The sequence below is a fragment of the Lactuca sativa genome, chromosome 5, assembly GCF_002870075.4.
Source record: "Lactuca sativa cultivar Salinas chromosome 5, Lsat_Salinas_v11, whole genome shotgun sequence".
NCBI classification, from domain to species: domain Eukaryota; kingdom Viridiplantae; phylum Streptophyta; class Magnoliopsida; order Asterales; family Asteraceae; genus Lactuca; species Lactuca sativa.
The window spans coordinates 199,924,815-199,944,516 of record NC_056627.2 but is presented as its reverse complement, the minus strand read 5'-3'; positions in this window follow the sequence as shown (position 1 = coordinate 199,944,516).

The window sequence follows — 19,702 nt, the reverse complement described above, 5'->3', positions numbered from 1 at the left end:
GAGTAGTAACTTGGAAGAGTTCCAAACAAGAAACCGTAGCTGATTCAATGTGTGAATCAGAGTACATTGCAGCGAGCGAAGCGTCAAAGGAGGCGATGTGGTTGAAGAACTTCATTGGTGATCTTGGAGTTGTGCCTGCCATAAAGGATCCTAGGGAAATTTTCTGTGATAATGAGGGAGCGGTTGCCTTGACTAAGGAACCGAGGGATCATGGTAGATCTCGGCATATCGACATAAAATATCACTTTATTAGACATCGAGTAGAAGAAGAACACCTCGAAGTGAAGAGGGTATCGTCAGAGGATAATCCAGCAGATCCGCTTACGAAGGGACTGAGTAGGGTTAAGCATTTGTAGCACGCTAGGAGCATTGGGCTGAAAGACGATATTAGTTTAGATTAGATAGTTTTGAGACATGTAATAGATAAATGTAATTGACATTTGATGATTAAATAAAGGAGTATTATTTATGGGTAAAGATATTGTCTTATGTTAATTGTTTAACTATTGTTCACTTTGCATGTTTTGACTTCCTGAATAATTAAGTTATTAAGAATAATCGAATTATTCGAATGGTCCACAATCGTTCATATGTTGGAAGTAGGTATGAATGAAGATTGTCATGAATTGGTGTGTAGATTGTCTAAAAGGGCATTAGACATAGCAAAGGTTTGCTGCAACGTTCATGAGTGCTTATGAACAAGTTTTGAGCATTGGAATAAACCCGCGCTTGCCGGAATCACTTTATGGAATGTGACATGAGTGATCGCAAGACGATAATATCATATGGTCTTAAAACCTAGATATATGGTTTATTATTTACTAATTGGTTGTACATTGATAATGCGAAACCGCATCAGTAAATTGATGTCATAAAACGCATTGTTGTGTATAGTTGGTTAGTCGATAAGTAAATGCATATAAGTCGAAGTTTATCTGTTACTTTTATTCTGAGAGGGTAAAAGCGATATCACGGCCGCTCGATGATTTGATTTGACTTATGTGTCGGGCCCGGTCACGACTGAATTGATGTGTTCAATTAAGTTATATGTCGAATGAATCTGAGATCGAGAAACTAAAATGCTGGACAATAAGTTCCATAAGATTTTCAGCATAATATCTAAACAAAGGATTGTACGATCCCTTATCTAAAGGACAAGAGATTGATAAGATCAGAGTTCACAGCGTCTTAGAGAGCTATGATTGCTAAATCGGTTTGTGTTTGCATGAATAGTTACTAGACTTATCCAAGTGGGAGACTGTTGGATTAGTGTCTAAGGCGGTAACTATATTTGGTAAGTACTTGACCCGGTTATGCATGGTCCTTTTGGGTTGCCTTCACCATAGCAACTTGACAGGATGATTTGTTAAGAGAGAAGATATATTATTGTTAATATATTGTGAGAATAATATATTAAAGGAATAATATTGTTATTTGATTAATATAAGTCATATATTAATTAAGAATTAATTTAGTGACTTAAAGAGGTTAATTGAATAAAGGAACATAAACTGTCAAATGTGTGATAGTTGTGTTTTGGGCTATGTATCCTTATGGGTAATGGGGTGGACGAAATTTAGGGTTGGGGAACCTTAAATTCGTCCAAGCCTAGAATCTAGAAGGATCTTGGATTGCTTAGGGCCTAAGTTATTCGATTAGGATTAAAGGTGAAACCCTAGTATCCCATAGTATAAATAAATCCCTAGGGTGAGGGAAATCGGCACTCATGCAAGGCAAGGAACCCTAGGGCCGATTTCTTACCCTCTCTCCTCTCTCTCAATATCATCCTCTTGCTAGTTGGTGTTTGTAAGCCATTAGAGGAGTGACAATTGTGACTCTAAGCTCTAAGGAGAAAAAGTATCAAGCAAGTAATCTAAGGTATTGTTCTAGATCCAATTACATATGATTTGATTTAATTGTTTACATTAGATCTAGTATTGTAAGTCTTGGATTCAATGCATGTTTAATTAGAGAAACCTAGATCCAAGCATTAGGGTTTGCATGTGCCCATAGGAAAGTTCATATGGCTCAAACCCATCATTCCATTCTTTCCCTTGGGATTCAGATTCTTGGCCTTGTGGGTTTGAGTCTTGGCCTTCTGCGTGTTCCAGTAACCATTGTCTGAACGTGACCTTGAGGGGTTTCTTTTGGAGTATCTCCCTCTTGGCGCGTTCTGCCACCCTTGTGCATAGTAGGGAACGTATGCGTGATTAGGACAATTTCTGGCAATGTGATCAGGTGTTCCATAGTGAAAACATGTCTTTTTCTTCACTATGAAGTTGTTTCTTCCTGTCCCTGGTGGCGTATCCTTGCCTCGTTTCTGATTGTTCCCACAAGCACACTCTCAGCAAGTCGGCTGTTTTGCTTGTTTTGGTGGCCTGTATTTCTCAACAGCGGGTTTGTTAGGAGTAACAGAATTAGAAGCAACAGATTCAAAGTTCAAGGAGTCATTGGTTTGTACAGTAGTATTCTCCTTGTTCTCATCTTCTGCTACTTTACATGCACAGAAAGTACAAAACATCAGTATTCTTCACTTCAACACCCTCAGTTGGCCCTGATTGTTCAATCTTAACTAAAGCTGGGATAGGGGTTTGGCCATACTGAGCAGGCATGTCTTCTCATTGGTCTCAAGGGGTGGGTTATAGTTGTGATGAAAATGAGGTGTCACATTGTGATACCCTAATCCCTTGGTTTGATTATCTTTAAGGGCAAAATTCAAAATTAAAATTCCAGAATTAAAAACTAAAGTTTTTTTGGAAGAAAATGTAATTTAAAAATGAAAGAAATTGATTTTTGGGGTTAAAAGTGTCAAAACGCAAAATAAGGAACCGAAATTGAGAAGCCTTTTGAATTAAATTGGGAAGGAGGAGGCCATCCAGCAAGCTAGCTCAAATGGTAAGGCGCGTGCTTGTTTACTCAACCGACCCAGGTTTGAATCCCGGCAGCCCCAATTCCCCTTCCTTTTTTTTAATACGAAGCTGTGATGCGAGGACGAGGTGCGAGGGCGTCTGCTGACCGAGACAGAGACCAAGGCTACTGAACCATACACCTAGCCGCTCACCGAGGCCGCACACTCTGAGCCGTACATCGAGGCGCACACCATGTCCGCACACTCCGAGCCACACATCGAGCCGCACACACCCTGGACGCACACCTTCAACTGGCTGCACACCTTCAACAGATTCGCGAAAAAAATGACTTTTTTCACCCTTTTTTGCTCTAAAACTCAATCAAAAACTCGTTTTTCTGAAAAATGCAAAGAACAAACCCCCCTTATTTTTTAGAGATCTATCCAAAAACGAAAAAAAAACTTTTCAAAATAAGATCAAATAAGCTCCAGATCTGACAAAATTGACTGATACAATCCAAGCTCTGATACCAATTGAAAGTCCCCAATCTGCTTGTGTATCAATCAGATCCAATTGATGGTGCAGAGTCCCAATCAATTGGATGATGTCAGATCAAAATAAGAAAAGAATGAGAAGAAGAAGATGATGAATCTTGTAATATTTGATGATTAGAATGTAGATCCAAATACAAGATTCACACACACACTAAAGCACCTCTCTTCTCTATAACTTTCTCTCTCTACAATATGCTCTCCTCTCTCTCTCTCTCTTCTAGCCATGCACTCCCCACCCTATATATATATATATATATATATATATATATATATATATATATATATATATATATATATATATATATATATATATATATATATATATATATATATGACATATGGGCCGTACACGGGTGTACGGTCGTACACACAAACCACAAACACATACAACATTACATAAAATTATATTTTCCTAGAAAAGAAAAGTATAAACCATATTTTTGACCCAACACTCTATTGTAAATTCACTATTTACGTCACACAGTTTCGTACCGGTTCTGTCACGAAACTTCAAAAGGTCATAACTTCTTCGTTATAACTCGGACTTCAGCATTCTTTATATGTACAGTAACCTTGTGACATATACTACAACTTGGTTAAGGTTATTTATTCTAAACACGGTTCTATCAAAAAGTCATTTTTGACGCTTATCGTCTCAAAATTAACTAGTTCGGATTTACGGGCGTTACGTTGGGATACGTATCTCCCTTTGGAGGAGTTTTTGTATAACAACAGTTATCATGTCAGTATTGGTCCACCTTCTTTTGAGGTGCTCTACGAGAGGAAGTGTCGTACTCTGGTCTGTTGGGGCAAGGTCGGGTCATCGTGTCATGGGGAGTAGCGAGGTGGTACTCAAGACGACCGAATGGATTCAGCAAGTTTGCGATAGGCATCAGACAACATAGAGCAGAAAGAAGAGCTATACGGATAGACGCAAATTGGACTTGGAGTTTCAGATCGGGGATATGGTGCTTCTGAAGGTGTCATCTTGGAAAGGTGTTATCCGATTCAAGAAGTGGGGCAAGTTGGGCCCTAGATATATTGGTTCTTTTCGAATTATCGCGTCGGGTGGGCAAGGTTGCGTGTCAGTTGGATCTGCCTAAGGACCATGGTCAGATTCATAGTACATTTCATGTTCCACAGCTATAGAAGTGTATGGCTGACGAGTATGTGGTGGTATCATTAGATGACATTCAGGTGGACGAGCGTCTAAATTATGTGGAGCGACTGGTTGGGATTCTGGATAGGAAAACAAAATCCTTGAGGAAAAAGGCGGTTGAGTTGGTCAAGGTTCAGTGGAAGCATCGGAAGCGTTCGGAGTGGATGTGAGAGCCTGAGGCCAAGATGCGCATGCAGTACCTTGAGTTGATTGATGTGTAAGACTTCGAGGACGAAGTCTAATTCTAGTGGGGGAGAATTGTAGCGCTCGATCCATGTATTATTCATTTTTGGTCCCTCATATATTATATTATTGCTTTTTGACCTTGTTTTGCAAGTTTGTGGGGAGGAGGGACCATTTCTATCAAGTTTGGACTTTTGTAGGCGGCGCTCGAACACGGGGCATTCCCTTGGGGAACGCAAGGCGTTTACGCATGGAGCTCAAACCCTAATTTTGAGGGTTTGTGACGTATTTAAACACCTTAAGTCCTAGGTGTTGGCCTCATTTCCAACCTACATAAGCTCCAAACCATAAACTCGAAACCCTAGAGCCTCCAAGAGTGTTGTGAGCTTATTATGTGAGTTTTGGTGTGTGTTTGAAGCTCATTTAAGGAAGATAAGCTTGGTGCAAGGTGGTGGTTCAAGAAGGAGCTTTTAGATCTTGGTTTTCTGCTTCACATCCAGCTCATTTGAGGTATAAAGCTCTAACCTTGCTCATTAGAAGCTTAGATCTAATTCTTAATAGATTTTAGTCCCTTTTTGGTCCCATAGTTGAGGTCTAGTTTTTTGTGATCACTCCAGAAGCCATGAGCTACTCCTCTTGGTGTTTTTAAGGTTCTAGATTCATAAGTTTTCATCTTTAGAGTGGTATAAGCCACATGCATGAGATTTAACCCTTTTTATGGTAGTTGAATGCTACCTCTTGAGGTTGGGACGTTTTGGGGCATGCAAAGTCACCAAGTAAGTGGCTTTATGATCCTAGATGATCTCTAGGACTTGGATCTATGTTTTGGTCATGAGGCTTTAAGCATTAAGTGCTTAATGAGTATTTTTGGTAGTCAGCATGCAAACGCACAGCATTGGGTCGAGGAACAGCCAACTTTCCGACTAAGGTTCGTGATCTGTTGGCTGGTGATTAACGCCTTGTGTTCCATAAGGAAACGCCCAACGTTTGGTTCATTAGTACTGGACTTTTTCCTTGAGCCATCTTTTAGACTCTTGAGCTTTGGGCTTGTTTAGGTATTGTTCTTTGGAGTTATTATTGGGCTTGTCTTGTTGGGCTTACCCTGTTGGGACTAGGATTGTATTTTGGGCCTTAGTGAGCCCAATGGGTTTGGGTCATTGGTGGGCCTGGTTAGTTGGGACATTTGTGGGCTTAGTGTTTGAATCTAGCCATAATTGTTTACTGAGTATATCTTTAAGTTAGGCTCGGTGTTAGGAGCCGATTCACAGCAGCCGCAGCATTTGTAGGATTTGGCTATCTTTGAGGTGAGTCTTCTCACCATACTCATAAGGCGCCAATGTCGGTCCATTATCTGATATGTAGTAATTAGTTGATATGTAATTGTATGCTTTGTGGTATGGACTATTTTATCTAAAGACCATGGGGTAGCCCATGACACTTGGTTATCAGACCATGGGGGGAGCCCATGGCATTCCAGGTAAATACCATAGGGGAGCCTATGACATTTGGTTATCAGACCATGAGGGGAGCCTATGGAATTCCAAGTAAAAAACATGGAGGAAGTCCATGGCAATTCATGTATGCCATTTTGTTTCATGGTTTTTATGTGATCGTATGTGTTGTGTATGTTGGGAAACTCACTAGGCGTTTGCTTACGGTTTGTTGAATGTTTCAGGTACTTCTTGCTCTAAGGGTAAGGGTCCGGCTTAATGGTGAATCGTGCACTCTCCAATATTCAGCACTAGTTTTTTTGGGAACTCTGATCTTTTGAACAATGTATTATGTAACGAAATTTGTGGGAAACAACAATGGATAATATTTCTAGTTTATAAATGAAAAAAAAAATCCTACGTTTTTGGGATGTTATATTAGAATAGATGAAATAAATATAAATAGAAAGATTAGTTTTTCAAAGTTAAGTATCAAAATGTATCATAATATATCATGCAATATGATTTATTATGTCATGTACATCTTTTTGGACCAACGGGGTTTTTTGTCTTATATGGATTTATATGTTTTATAAGTTATATAAATTATAAGAATTTTATATAAAAATTAGCTTCTTCTTTTTATAAAATATTCAAGGATACCATAATGAAGAAAGAATAATTGCTTTTGATTAATTTATTCAACTTACCATGCTCTTAGAAAGTAGGGCTAGTTGATTCGATAAAACATGGGTCTTAAAGTGCTAAGACCCATAGGATAAATGTTTAAAGTAAGAACATAAAAGAACTAGCTTTCTTCCTTCTTTCGCAATCCAAAACCATGAAATTTTTGGCTTCCCGTATCCATATTCTCTCTAGTTTTTGTTTCTTAAAGTGTTAAGAACAAAAGAATGAAGATGATACTTGAATACTCTCTTTTAAGGCAAACTAGTTTCTTGTCTTAAGAGCTTACGAGATTCTTTTATTTCAAGAAAAAGACTAGCATCTTATCAAGTTGATTTATTGTTAGTGGGTATCTCTAGAGAACTTCTACCTTGAAGTTTCATGCCACACTTTATCAACTTCCAATCTTCCATGAGAATCAAAGTCTTCAAAGGTTGTAACACTTTTCTTTCTATGATAGTTTTTATCTTTATAAGTCTTGCAAAATGTTCTTTTGGCGGGAATAAAACTAGCTTTATTTTTTTTTCAAATCTTAAGTCTTTCGTAGCTATGTTTATGTTTTTGAAACAATTTTTGAATAAAACCAAACAATTGATATCAGAACCATTTTTGCAATATTAGTTAGATTATTTCTTATGTTTATGAAATCTTTGTTTTTGGAAGACAATGATGGTTTTCTCTTTGCAAGAAAAATCCATATATATTTTCTATGACAACTTTAAAATATTTATAATTGTTATTTTGATGACTAGAATTTTGCATGCATCTTTTTAGTCATAAAAGTTTTCTTACAAAAACAAAAAGTTGTTTTATATAGTTTTTGAGAGTGTGTGTGTGTGTGTGTGTTGTGTGTGTGTATATATGATGTGTACAAACTAGCCATGGAGATTTGTGTTGTTGTATGTATTGATTTATTCAAAATGGTTACATTATTTATTTATACATATAGTATGTAATAATTAAATAGATAATTTTTATTTGTTAATTTTCATAAGTAATAGATTAGTTTTAGAAATAGTTTATTTTTTATAAAAATATAACAACAATGAAGATGGTGGCCATTTTGAAGATTAAACGTATATAAACTTGATTTTATACAAGTTTCTCAAACTTTATAAAATTATTTTTATAAACTTGTCACAAGGTGTTGAAGCAAGTGGGATCACATGAAGACATTACAATATAAAGTTCTCTTATGTCCCTTTAGTAATGGACTTGATATTTTTGTGATGGCTCACAAAAATGTCACTAGTTTATGTCTTGGTTTATGCACATATGTTCTTAACATGTTTGTGTTGTTTTATATTTATGTTGTTATTATTATGTAATGGTTGACAAATTAGTTTTTTTCAACTGCAAAATAATATTTGAACATAAATAAACATTATAAAGGAGTTTGGTTTTAATGAAATTTACCTTTTTAACATAAGATGGTAAAATAGTTTTAAAAATAAAACAAGATTTATCGTTAAAACTAGTAGCCAATAATATTTCGAAATTAAAATTATATAAGTTTAAAATAGAGATTTGTAAACTTATCAAACTCCAAACCTTATTTTATAAAAGAAAGTTTTATTAAAAGGTTTAAAAATTTTCTAAAGTGTTCAAACGTTATACTTAATACTAGCTATTAAAATTTGATCGTATCAATTTTATAAAACCGTATTTTATAAAAGAACATTGTTAAAGTCTGATTTTACATAAAATAAGATTATTTTAAAAGGTATACCAAGGTTTATTGTATGCATGCAATAACCATGATATACTTTTTTTAAACTAGAATTATAAAAACATTAGTGACCCCTTCAAACCTCAAGCCTATGCAAAAAAAATTTTAAGAACACTCGCACATCTCTTGTATGCACTAGTGGTATAAAGGCCACCTAATCGCTTAGTGTTATCTTTTGATGGTCGGGATGTTTTCGTGATTTCTATAACCAATTTATAGGCCGGTTACACAAGTTTTTTCAAATTGTATGATTTGATCGGACATCTTTTGTGTTGAAGAATACCTAAGAAAAAGAGTTCTAAGGCATAGATGGGATCAAACATGTTTAATTAAATTTCTTATTAGCAATTCCATAAATCTAGGAGTTATATAGTATAATATAATTAATAATCGATATCTACCAGGTTGGATTCAAATGAATGGGATAAAAGATACATAACCATTTATTTGTTTTGCAACTTGGATCCTAGACTTTGATAATGAGTGGTTTTGGAAACTTAAACGGTATAAATTATTAAAGATTATATATTGAAAATACTAAATGAATTTTGTTAAAATTTTGTAGATATATAATCCACTCTCATAGCCATGGATTTTCCTTTTCTTTAAAAGCTGAATAAAACAATAACATTCAATAGATATAACTTCAATGAATGAGTTCATGCCTTGAGAGACAATATCGTGAGAGATGTAAAATTGTATACACTTAAAGGTCCTAGTCCTAAACAACTTGCTTTGAACAATAGACCTGAACACGATACCTAGTAAAGGCGTCACTGTGACACTCATGATGCTTCTAACATCACACTTGGAATAGTTATTCCTGACTTCCATGAACTCTTGGATAATTTAAATGTATATATCTAATGATATAATAGGTTAACAAATATTCCAATAAATACAGTGATATTTGTTTTAAACTTGTTCAAATAATGGAATAATGCAAGGGTGAAAAGAGTCACTTTGTGTGATCTAAGAAGCTCATGTTTTATAGACTGAACACCTTTAAGCCCAAGAAATCCAAGAAAGCTCACATAGATGGATCTTGTTTCTTTTGAGGAAAAATTGGACACTAGAAGAGGAACTGCTCCTCTTATCTGAAAAGAAAGTTTGGAAGATACTAGTACTTCAGGTGTCTACTAGATAGAACTTATACTTTTCATATAAAACTCAAGTACTTGGTACTAAAATGTTAATAAAGCATTTGTAACTTGCTTTTGAATATTTATAGAAGAGTAACCAGCTAAGCGCAAACAATTTGGAACTACACTCTTAGAGTTTAGTTCATTTTTTATGCCTAGAGCATAAATTAATTGTAATATAAAACAATGTATGTTTTAAATTTTGCATGTCTAAATATATATGTCTCAGTTATTTTATTTAAATGTTTGAATATTTACTTGATCGTTCTTCATAACAATAATATTCATATTCTGAAATTATTAACTTCTATTTATGAGACTATATCTCTTAATAGAATTATAAAGTAAATATCAATATTTTAATAAATAAAATTAAGTTCTATTTGGAAACACTTTTTGACTTAAACTTGTTTTAAATCAAACTTATCAATGACATCGTTATCTTTATTATATAAATGAAATACACACTTTCCAATTTCAAGAAAGGAATCTTTGAAGGAAAATACTATAGTTTATTTGACTTAGAGTCATGAGCATTGAGATGTAATTCATGTATAATAATAAGGTATGATCTTGATTAATCTTTCTCTCTTTAAAAAGGATAGAAGGAGTAAGAGATTCTTTTAGAAAGAATACATACAGGGATATCATAAAAATTTTGCAAGGCTTGTTATAAAAGGATTTTATCATATTCATATCATTGACTATGCTCCTTATCATACTCATGGCATTGACTATGATCAAACCTTTTCACAAGTAGCTATGATTAGATTAACAAGGATATTATTTACTATAACTTCATTGTAATGTCTATGTTTCTGGGCTTGTCATTAATGTTGATATAATAGTCTAGGTTAACCTTTGTAACTCGTTTTGAAATAATAGAAGTTTATTATTTGAGTATTATGTGTTTTGTGCTTAATTGTGTCTCTTAATTGAATTAAGTAAAAAAAATAAGACTCAAAACAAAATATTAGATAAAGCTGATATCTATGGATAATGTTATAGTAGTTGAAACGAGGTTTCCGAATATAAAAAGAATGCCCAAATCTGACTTCGTATGAGGAAGTTATGATTTTTCTAAGTTTCGACTTAGCAGTATGTAGCCCAAAACTCGAATTCGAGATTGAGTGATTGTTGGTCGAAACAATCTAAAGGAAAATCGAAGATTTCATTGATAGTAGTGCATTGGTGAAAAGACAGATGAAAACGGACGTCAGATGAAGAAGTTATGAATTTATAACAGAGTTTTCCTGTCCCGGCCTACTAAAAATAAATTCAAACTTAACCAACGGAGTCTAAACGAAAGTAGTAGAGCGTAGTCTCACCTACGCGTGGATATAAAGAACGTCGAAAACGGAGTTTGTATGAAGAAGATATGAATTTATGAAGTTTATAAATAATTAATATTTATTATTTAATCTTTAATTCGGATAGATATCCGAAGGAGTCACCGATCTTATCCGAACTACGCCCAGCGTAGTTGAGTACGCCCAACGTACAACAAAGCGTGACCCGCCTCGCACTCAAGTGCTTCGATGATGCATGCAGTGACGAATCTGAAGCATACGCCCCCGTACTGAGCATTGCGCCCAGCATAATGCGAGGCTTCACCCTCTATAAAAGGCATGCGAGGGCAACCGATCTCTTTGCTCCTTTTCTCTTCTCTCTCTCTCCTGTTTTGCATCGTTTTGCGTGCAACTTATACCCCGAAGCCCCGGTATCATTCCCGAGCCCCGAAGCAAGTCCAGCCCTGAAGATCCCAAGAAGTGCAATTCCTGAGCTGAAGCTCTGCCCGCGAGAAGCCCGGTTTTGTGAAGATCTTCCAGTTCTACCGAAGAATACTACTTCTACAAGTCGTAGTGTTGTCCGATCATCTTCTGATCAAGTGAGTGTGTAGTTACTTTCTTCAAACGCATAATTATGAAGTATTTTATACAAAATACATGTTATGTGTATATTTTGTTGTTATATGTGTGAATGTATATTCACTTTCTTCTATCTCATAGATATGATTTATTCTCTATGAAATACGTGTTATGTGTATGTGTCTCAACTGTTGTTTGGAATATGTATTGAATGAGAATGTTATACAGGTTTTAAACTATGCATAAAATATATATATATATATATATATATATATATATATATATATATATATATATATATATTTATGTACTAATATGTTGGGTAGAACATGGGTAGATAGTTGATGTGTGATAAACAGATGAGAGGCCTCGATGTTATTGTTGATCTAGTTATTCAGCGGAGTATGGATAACGACCACAAACTCTTTCTAGACAGTCCTGTGGAACGCTAGCAGGTTCATAACCTATAGGTGTTGTGAATGATGTGCTCACCGGTGTACTCTATCCCCCTCATGGTTGCCTTTAGGACATCTACTATTGAGGAAACCCCTTTGCAATAATGTCCGTCCCGATGAAAATCCTAGATTAGGTCCCTTGAGATAGATGTTGTTTTAGGGACGTAAAGTGAGAATAACGGGAATGGGTAATCGGGTTATTGTTGGTTGGTGAAATTAAATATAATTATTTATTGTGGGTTGAAAACCCTATATGCTCACCAGGCTCCCAAGCCTGACCCACTCAGTTTTATTTGTATTACAGGTAGTGGCGCGAGGTCATAAGATGGATGAATCATCATGTTATTTTGTTTATTAGACTAGTTGTTATATGTAACTATTGTATGGTCTATCTTTTGTTGTTTATGCTTTTGGTCTGTTTATTGGAACATGACATCCCGAATATTGTTATATAATGAAAACGCATATCTTGATGAAATGCTTTGATAAACTTTATTTTATCATATTTTGTTTTGGGCAACTCTTTTAAATCAATGGATTTACTCTGAAACTATTTTAAATGCATAAATTAAAACGGTATTTTCTCGTCGTAATTTTGGGGATGTCACATTCATGATATTAATATGAGATACTTCAAATAGATTTAATGAAATACCGCTTTTCTTAATAGACATCTACTAGAAGACATCTATATAGCTTAGCCCGGAGTTTTCTTAATCTATGTTATCCTACCAAAATATGTAATGCTTAAGATCCACTTGTGGGTACAAAGAAAACATCTCATGGTTGGAAACGCCATTTAAATATATAAATAGAAGGTGTACTTTTATATCAAAATAAAGATGGCGTTTGTGTTTACTAAGAACTAGTTCGAGCATAGTGATATTCCTAACCTTATATAAGTGAGACATACTTAATCATAAGAGATTACATTCCGACTATGCAAGGTCATTTTCACCTTGACTCAAAAAGTATTTCTAAAATGAAAGACTTAGGAATGACAAGATACATACTTGGAATGTAAAATCTATAAAGATATATAAAGATGAATGTAAAAGTTTTAAATTCTTTTGCATGAATTAACAATATCTTGATCAAGATACAAGATTCATTGGAGGATTCTTGGCATTGTCGCATGACTACATTTTGAGTCTGTCTCAAAAGGACCTAGCACATAGGTTTGAGCTAGATGAAATGATATATAATCTATTTGCTTGGAAAATGAATCCATCATTTATGTCATATTATACACAAGACTAGGTATATTATTATGCTATGAACATATCATAAGATACTAATTGAATACATGGTTAAGTCATTGGATTACTATAAGAACACTCTAGAAGTACTTAAGAAGAAATAAGAGAATATACATGAGATAAACATTTTAGAAAAAGATCTTTATGTAAAGAGCTACATAAAATGCTAAACTGAAAAACGATATGTATAATTATGAATTACAATAGGATGATGACTTCATTACGGAATAAAGAGTAAGTTTTTTTGGAATGAGATCCAAACAAAACATAATAGCACAATCTACTAAATAAGAATACACTACTACTTTAGAAGTTGATATCAAGTACGATCGGAGGAGTGAGTTCATTGAAAAACTATGTTGATTTATGCCAATCAAGAATCACATAGAAATCATTGTGACTTCGAGAGTATACTTAATCAATGTAAGAGACTTTATGTCATGAAATAACACCAATCATATTCTCCAAGATATTTAACTATACCTAGATTAAAGTTAAATATGGAGATGATAGTACTAGTAGAATTCACACAAATTAAATTTAGTCACACCCATTAATAAAGTCTTTCTTTTTAAGCTAAGTATGAGTGGTCACACTTCAGCCATAGGACTTCATTATTCTAGAAATAGGATTTTGGTTTAAGTTTAGTATTTGGATATTGGAACATTAAGACAACAACTATAATATATTTTTTTGATATATTGGGATATAATTATCACATTAATACTTGTTGTATTCTATATTAACATATTTAATCCATGAATAATATTATTATTCTAAAAGTTCATAGTTGGTTATAATTATGGGAGAAATTATGACATAAGACTAGTATGAATTGGATTGGTGGACTCTCACTGGGTGAAAGTAGGCAAGTGTTGTAACCAAATTTCATAGGTACTTGTCAGAGAACTAGTACTGAACGGACCGGCATCAAGATCAACTCATAGATCACAGTTGTGAGTGATACTTGATTAAAGGGACTATCTTTGTATCCTTAACTTGACATACATAGTGGGACTTAAGTGTAGAGACTGTTGTGCTTTGATATGGTCAAATGCCAATCCTTAACTAGCAGCTATAAAATCCATTTCAGGTATGGTGTGAACTATTTAAGAGGCTTATATAGTCAAGATGTGATTTATTCCTCTTATGTGTTTAGAGTTGGACATATAACACATATTACACAAAGTTGAACTGAAAATGAGATTGATTGCGATCCAAGTATCATGTTCAAAAGGATGTCTGTGACAAAGGGATAACTGATAAAATTACCTTATACATCAATTGAGGCTTTGAGCTTTTGGGAATTGTATGTTGATAGAATGGCACTAGGTCACATATTACCGGGAGTAGTGAAATGTTGCGAGACGTTTACCATTTTCTATATCAACCTATGACGAGTCTTGTGCAAGTGGAAGATTGAAAGATCTATATGTCCACAAGTCATTATAGAATGATATTGCTTGATAATATATGATCCTAACGGGTCATACAAACAACAACTTGATGCAAATATATTATTATAAGAATTTGATTCTTGATATATATATATATATATATATATATATATATATATATATATATATATATATCTTATAATTAATTGTAAATTATTTATTTCATGGAAATATTAATTTTTAGTGTTAAGTATCAAAATATATCATAATATATAATAAGGTATGATTTATTATGTCATGTACATCCTTTTAGACCAAAAGGATTTTTGTATTATATGGATTTATATGTTTTATAAGTTATAAAAATTAGAAGAGTTTTATATAACAATTAGCTTCTTCTTTTTATAAAATATTCAAAGAGACCATAAAGAATAAATAAGACTTGATTTTGATTAATTTATTCAGCACATCATGCTCTTGGAAGGCATGGCTAGTTGATTTGATAAAGCATGAGTCTTAAAGTGGTAAGACCCATGAGATAAAGGCTTAATGTAAGGACTTAAAAAAACTAGCTTTCTCCCTTTCTTTCACAAGCTAAAACCACAAAATTTGTGGTTTCCCATCTCCATATTCTCTCTAGTTTTTGTCTCTCAAAGTGTTAAGAACATAAGGATGAAGATGATACTTGAAAACTCTCTTTTAAGGAAAACTAATTTCTTTGTCTTAAGAGCTTAAAAGCTTTTTTTATTTCAAGAAGAAGACTAGCATCTTATCAAGCTGATTTACTATTGGTGGATATCTCTAAAGAACTTCTACCTTGAAGTTTCATGCCACACTTCATCAACTTCCAAACTCCTATGAGAATCAAAGTCTTCAAAGGTTGTAAAACTTTTCTTTCTATGTTTGTTTTTATCTTTCTAAGTCTTGCCAAATGATCTTTTGGCGGGAATAAAACTAGTTTTATTTTGTTCAAATATTTAGTCTTCTATTGCTATGTTTATATTTTTGAAACAATTTTTGAATAAAACCCAACAGGAGAAACATTGGCTTCAGGAATCTTGGTATCCTTGAGGAATTTTAGAGTATGATTTCTAGTGGAAATGTAAGTCCAGATGTCACCATCATGACCTTCCAAGTAGTAATTGATGTGATCTGCCCATGAAGAGTATTTGCTTGGTACAAGGATATGTGCACGATTTTCCTACGCCAAGGGTTGTTTGCAACTGAAACTGAGTACAAAACATTTTGGTTTTAATTCACACTTTCCATTGAGAACAAGTGATATTCGATTGAAACATGAAAGGAAAAATATTTTTGTAAAAATATTCTAAGTCTTAAAGTCGATCACACAAGCTTTGCTATGAAACATTTTGATTCAAACTTGCCATTGAGAACAAGTGATACTAGATTTAAACAAGAAAGAAAAATATTTTTGTGAAAAATTTTCTAAGTCTCAAAGTTGATCAGACGAGCTCTGATACCAACTGAAGAAATGAGAAAAACCAGTGAACCTAAACTTGAAAAGTCTAAGTGTTGAAAAACATAAACGGAGTTTCAGAATCATCAAGTGACAAGTAATTCGGAAATAAAAGAGTTATGAATCAACCAAATGTATGATAAAATATTTTTTGGTATACTCAAGTTCAATGATTCAAAAGTGTCTCATATTCATATTAATAAATATTTGATTACAATTGTTTGAAATATTGAACACACAAAGTAAGCACACTCAAAAAGCTCTCTAGAAATCATAAATGGAGCCCAACGGGCTTATTTATAGGCTTTGGAAAAACTCATGACTTGGCTTGACCAATCAGGTGTTGACACGTCATCAATACTAGGTCATTAGTTGACACATTGCCCTGCTTAATGAATAATGTATGGAATATTCTAAGTTTGTTAGCATTTCGTTAGGGTTCCATCCAAGTCGTTAGTCTTTAGTTCTTTTGAGCATTTGGATCAATATTGAGAGTGTGATAAGCATCATTATGTGATATTGTCTTCTAAATTACCATTACTTCTAGGAGTGTCATTAGCATCTAAGAGTGTCATTGATGTCTAGGAGTCTCATTTGTAACGCCCGCAAATCCGGGCTAGTCAATTTAGAGACAATAGGCATCAAAAATGAGTTTTTAATGGTAGATTATTTAGAATGAATAACCTTAAGCAAGTTTTAAAATACGTCTCAAGGGTTCCGTACATATAAAGAACGTTGAAATCCGAGTTATAACGAAGAAGTTATGGTCCGTCGAAGTTTTATGGCAAAACCGGCACGACACCGGGAGACGTAAATAGTGAATTTATGATGGGGGACTTTTTAGCCTTATAAATCTAAACAAAATTTGTAGTATACGTTAAAACGAGATCATACAAAAAAAGAACGCCCAAATCTAACTTCGTATGAGGAAGGTATGAATTTTCTAAGATTTGGCTTAGCAGTGCACAGCCCGAAACTCGAATTTTAGATCGAGCGGTTTTTGGCCTACGCGACCTAAATGAGAATTGAAGATCTCATTAATAGGAACTCAACGGTAAAAAGACAGACGAAAACGGAGTCCGTATGTAAAAGTTATAAATTTTACGCTGACATTTAACAGTGTAATCACTTCCTATTGTTAAATTTAAGATCGGTCGAGAATTAGCCGACGGAGTAAAAAGGAAAGTTGTATATTTTACTTTTATCTATGCGTGGATATAAATAACGTCAAAAACGGAGCTCGTATGAGAAAGTTATGGACGAAGCTTAGTCTCCACTTTTCGAACGCAGCGAATTCGATACAGTTTTGTAAATCCGAGATAAAATGAGAATTAGCCAACGATGTCTAAATGAAAGTTGTTGTACTCGTAAACACCAACGCATGGATATAAATAACATCGGAAATGGAGCTCGTATGCGAAAGATATGGACGAAGCTTAGTCGCTACTCTTCGTGCGCGATAAATACGATACAGTTTTTGTAAATCTGAGATAGAAGGAGAATTAGCCGACGAGGTCTAAATGAAAGTTGTAGTACTCGTAAATACCAATGCGTGGATATAAAGAACATAGAAAATAGAGCTCGTACGCGAAAGATACGGACGAAGCTTGGAGACTACTTTACTATAAAATTCCTATAAATAAGAGATAAACTCTTCATAATTTCTTCACACCATAAGCCCTGCTTTCTCTCTCTAACCTCCCTAAACCCCTCCCAAGTCTAGGGAACCTCCTTAGCACGAGAAGAAAGCCCCGGAGCACCCGAAGGCTCCGAGAAGAAAAGCTTTCGGCTCAGAAACGCTGCTCCAGCGAAGCCCAGTTTTTAATAAAAACCCGCTACAATTGAGCTACGCCTATACTATATTTAATATAGCTTTTATTTAATTATAGTAACATTATTAGGACCTTAAAATAATTATTTGGGCTATTATTATGAGTTATATTGAGTGTTATTTAACGCTTATATAATAGTAATAATAGCTAGACTATTAATTAGTCGCGGTTAACGTTAAAAACTAAAATCTAGTCGTAATAATACTAGGTTTCGTCGAAGGAAATTATTTTAAAGTAAACGAAGCGATGTCCGAGTACCGAGTCACCACCTTATCAAGTGAGTGCAATGTCTCTTTCATCTTACACATAGATATGAAGTATTTTATATAAACTACGTGCTATGTGTGCATATTATCTGTATACATGCTATCTATGCTGGGTGAACGATTTTATACAAGTTTTAAATGATTTAAACTGTATACGTATTTTATATCTACAAATATCTTGGGTATAACATGGGTAGATGAATGATGAGAGATAAAAGATGATATGAGTGATCATTGGCAACTATGGACTTAGTGCCTATTGAATAAATGATGGTAGCTATGGACTTAGTATCTGATAGATAAACGTTGGTAGCTATGGACTTAGTACCTAGACACTGGTAGCTATGGATTTAGTACCCAATGAATGAACTTTAGCAGCTATGGAATTAGTGTTTTACGAACGAGCATTGGCAGCTACGGACTTAGTGCCAGTCCTATAACCCTGGAAGCAAAGGACTTCAGAATGAACGAAGGCAGGATAGATGACTCTTAGGGTAGACTCTTGAGAATAAGGAACATAATGGGGATGGGTAATTGGGTTGATTGTTTGATTGTTTAAACATAATAATTATATTATTGTGGGTTGAAAACCCTATGTACTCACCAGGTTTCCCAACCTGACCCACTCAGCTTATTTATATCACAGGTGTTGATATGAAGTCACATTACACTGAGAGATTAAGGAGATATAAATCACTAGTGATAATGAATGTAAGTACTGTTTATGCTTATGTTTCTGTATTGACGATGACATCCCAAATGTTTTAAAATGAATAAAAATACTTTTCTTCAGAAACGCTTTGATAATGTATTTATCATGTTTTACTGGGAACAAATTCCGCAACATTTTTATTAAAAGCGGTACTCTGATTTTTATAAAGCATAAAAAAATCGGTCTTTTCTAGCCGTGAAAATGGGGATGTCACATCATTAACGTCTAAGAGTGCGATTAAACATGAGAAGTTGCTTCTTGAGTGCAATGACGTTTCTTGTACTTAAAGATTTGCAAACACAAAGCATGATGTGTCATAGATATTTAGGATGTGCCATTGAGGGCTTGGATGTGTCATCATTACACATGATGCGTAATGTATGTTCCTGATGTGCCACATATGATCTAGATGTGCCATCTTGCTTTAGTCAAGTGCTCCATGTTCAACATCTGATTCTTCAAACACTTGGTGAATCTTCAGAATCTCCACGACCTGAAACGTTTGGATAATATTTATTAGAAAATGTAAATTAATACTTAATTTATTTCAATTGAAAATCTCACCAAAATATTTCCAACATAAATAAATGTATTTCCTGAGTACAAGAGAGAATCATAATGGTAAATTAAAACATCTCTAAATATAATTAAAAGAGAACCTTTAATTCTAAACTAAAGAAATCAGGACCATTGATTGCATTTCAAT